This window comes from Varroa jacobsoni, unplaced genomic scaffold (assembly GCF_002532875.2).
Source record: "Varroa jacobsoni isolate VJ856 unplaced genomic scaffold, vjacob_1.0 scaffold_111, whole genome shotgun sequence".
Classification (NCBI taxonomy): Eukaryota; Metazoa; Arthropoda; class Arachnida; order Mesostigmata; family Varroidae; genus Varroa; species Varroa jacobsoni.
This window is the reverse complement of record NW_019213013.1, coordinates 345,989-349,852: the sequence shown is the minus strand read 5'-3', so window position 1 is coordinate 349,852 and position 3,864 is coordinate 345,989. Positions and strand designations below refer to the sequence as shown.

Below are 3,864 nucleotides of genomic sequence, written 5' to 3'. Positions count from 1 at the left end.
CAACTGCCCATTGTGGCCATTTTAACTATGGGAACACGAATCGAATGCTGAGCTTGCGAGAATACTCTGTGTGTTTCCCTTATTCAGCTGCCTTGCTATACAAGATTTTGCATTGTACCTGCCGCCAAATATATAATACATTATATAGATAAATTTTATGCTTACATTCTGTACGGCATTGTCGGGTTAGCTATTGTCAACGGGACCTATGTTCGGTTCTAGTTACCTGAAACACAGAATAATGAAAGTTTGTTAGTGAGAAGCAAAGCTGCTATTGAGCCATTTTACTTGGAACGGTTAGTATATCGATACAGAATCAACTCCTTCAATAAAAACTATTTTCTACACCTAAATTAACCTACACATTTAGATTCGAATTGTTTATAGTTCAAATCGAACGATCTGTATCCAAAGACGACCCCCTCCCGCCCCACTTTCGAGTATCGTTAGCGCTCGCCAATGTAATGCGGGATACCCACGTATGAGAACGCCACGCTGCTACAGCTTAAGCTGCGATCTCTGCAAAATATGGAAGCGGCAGTATTTTCACATTTTGCGCGAGCTGCCAGTAGTCAGTGGCCTGAGAAATTTGGAATGAGTCGAAGCCAGCGAACACGAGACGTTGAGGTCGGCCAGACCCATTGGCCTCCCATTGCTGTTTGCCTATCCTGCTAAATTACATGGGACAGCGCCAAAAGCTAGATACGTAAATTACGACAAAGGTAAGTTATTAAGCTTAACGCCTTGCAGATTTTGCGGACTAGCAAAAAGTTTTTTGACGAACGGATAGAACCTCGTGCGCGGCTCCGTTGCTCGATTATCGTGGCTGCTGCGTGCTATTCGCTAGCGATACGGTGTTGTACTTCTAGAGCACAGAGTATTGAATTGAAGAGGCATCACAGCATTTTTATACCGAACGAGCGAGTGACATTTTATTCCATAGCTTTTGTGTTTTTCCATCGTCCGGTAGGTTCGGGATCATCCATAAACTACGCTACGCCACCCTACGAGCCCCTGTTTTATATTAGCTCCGAACCTAGCAGATACTACTTCCGTATTGCGCTGGGTACGGGCAACTACCGACGGAGCGTCTACACACACAGAGCCCTAAACACTCTTTCTAATAGGACCCCTATGGTCGTTATCCCAAGGGGACGCAGCGCCAACTGCGCCGCAACAGTCTTACCTCGCCGTCTCGCCCCAGCATATTGCCATGCTGACATGAGGGGCCTGGGTGTGAATGACAATAGAAGCAAAGATAGGGAAATGACAGATCGAAAAAGATCTGGCCATAGCACATAGCAATACCAGCTGAACACATGCTGTGGCCTGCCAATGATGAGACAGACATAAAGGTGCGTTTAGTAGTAAATGAGTAAGTGAGCGAAAGGTTCTGCAGAGTGTAGATGCAAGTATTGGAAGAGAATATCGCACTTGACGGCCGTGTTCTTCTACGCTGTTCTCATATGATACTTTACGTGAGAGGCGCGAAGAAGCAAATATAGCTAGATAAAGAAGGGCGAGGGATAATGAGTCTCTGCGTATGTCGATGTGTCTATGTCAGACGGTGTCTACTGTCGGTATAAATAGATCTAGATGAGATATACTGCTCCTAAGTGGCCGGCTAAACGAAATACGGAGCGAAATGGAGAGAACGCGTGAGATGAGAAGAGCCCTCATTCAATCCCCTGCATGATGGTGGCTACACTACAACTCTGCTGGTACTAAGCCTCAGTTGCCCCCCAACTGGCTGCACGCCACATGCTGACGGCGAGACAATATGACTGGCAAACGAGAAACGCCGAAGTAGTCGGTAGGGATGCGGTGCCGCGATTCGATCCGAGTATACCAGCATTTCACAGCTAGGTCAGTCGAAGGAGGGAACGCCGAGCCCACAGCGGCAACAGAAGCGGTAAGAGCAGAATGCCAATCTCGTTTTTACTATGCTTCCTTCGTACCCTCACCCTCTGCTTGATTCTTCCACATGTTTTCCTGTTTCCATACCGACCTCTGTGAGCGGCAGCTCCCACTTGCTATTGTGCCAACGTTGGAGTTCACCTACCCTAAAGCCAACACAGCCTCCTAGAACCATTCGCTGACTCCCTCTGCTCCCCTCACTTGTGACTGGTGAGGCACTACAACGTAGTTTCGCTCGTAAACCACTACACCGCGCTTCATACTATGACGCTGCTATAGTCTACTGCCCCGTTCAATTCTAACAAAAACGAAGACGCCAACGACCACGGCGCCGTCAGTTGTGTAGGCAATAACTATAGGAGCCATTGGAGCAGTACTGTGACAAACGACGAACTCAATAAGAGCGTGAAGGGAAAGATAGGGAGGGATGTCAAAGTGCTAAGGCGGGCTACGGAGAGCTCAGTACGAGCGGCTGTCAGCTGTGGAATTGAGTATATTGATGTGTCTATATGTGTCTGTGAGCGTAAGTGTGGGGTAGAGGAAGCGAGAAATGTTGAAATATAAAAGAGAAGTGGGAAGTACAATTCATTCACATGGAGCTCGGCGTTTGACTCGTTTCGCGTCGATGTCCCATGATACTGCAACACTTCCGTCACGATCCTATGCCTTTCCACAATGAGCACGTGAGCTTTTAGGCGAAGCATATAACGGTATAAATCCAATGGAACGTTCTACTATTGGGTCTCCTTATTTCTGCTGAGGCCGTTGTTACCTGAATCAATTATTGCCCAAGAATTTACTGAACACGTGGTGCATATAGCGACGCCTTTAATAGTGTCACGAAACTTAAGTAGAAAGCAAAAACCGTAACTTAGAAGAGAATCTAACTTTTATTGACAGACCGATTAAGGTAATTCTATGATCTTGTTGAGTAGCAGATACCTACTCTTCATAGTTTCAAAAACGCTAAACAAAACGTTATAAAGCTCTATTATCAAGTTCAGAGTACTAATAAATAGAGCACCAGTGCTATTTTTTATATCTGCAATATTTAAACCGGCCTAGGATTCCCATGTTTATCCCTTAAGCTTTGATTAATTGCTTAAAAGATAATACTTGCTGGTAGTGTAAAAGTTCACTATGCTAATGAGAATTTTCGACCAAGAACCTGAGCGACTCACTCCACCCGACTATATCCTCAAATGTACATCTACTTCTTTCTAATATATTAGAATTAAATTGACACTTATCACTTTTGCTGAATGCGAACCACTCCACAGTTACTTTGCGCGTCGGTAAACTTCTTATGACCTCGATAGTAGAGATAATGATGCCATTAACGCACGAGGGACCCATATTTCATTTGTTGCCTAACGAAATGCTAGCAACCCGTTACTGATCCAGCCATTTAAACTCCAGTTCTCCCCGAACCTGGCTTTGCCTTGCATTTCCTATGTGCCCTTGCTATGCCCCTTTCACAGAGACTCGCTATTATTATATGTATATATATATACCAGTGTTATCTGACAATCGCTACTAAGACGTAAAGGAGAGCGAATCGAGAGCATCAAACCGGCTGCTACTGAATCAAGAAAGCTACAATTAGGAGAAGACGAACCATTTCTTCAGTAACAAAGTGGCAACGAAGAAAAGTTTCATAGTGAGTTCAGTCGGCGAGGTCCGTCGACGCCATCGTTGTCACCGACACGTGTTCGTTTTCCAGTTGCACGAGCTCAGCGCGCTATTTTCACTCCATCCCGTGAGCTCTGTTTCAGCAGACGTCTCTAACAGTCTCTGCGACAGAGCCTTTTTTTCGCAGCCTTCTTTACATTATTTTCAAAGCGCGTAGGCACAGATGGCGAGAAAGAAGAATTGTATCCAAAATAGGATTTCTGCAGGTTATATATATATATATATGCAGGATATAGTTAAAAGGCGTCTGTCCCT

The 3,864-nt window shown here is 45.1% G+C and overlaps 1 long non-coding RNA gene across 1 annotated transcript in view; it reads left to right on the top strand.

Moving 5' to 3' along the window:
• The first annotated feature begins 1,625 nt into the window (after positions 1 to 1,625).
• Positions 1,626 to 3,864, top strand: part of LOC111266238 (uncharacterized) — a 41,597-nt gene continuing 39,358 nt past the window's right edge. Inside the window, exon 1 of the long non-coding RNA XR_002683964.2 lies at positions 1,626 to 1,912. This is a non-coding gene — a long non-coding RNA (uncharacterized LOC111266238). The remainder of the gene's footprint in view (positions 1,913 to 3,864) is intronic.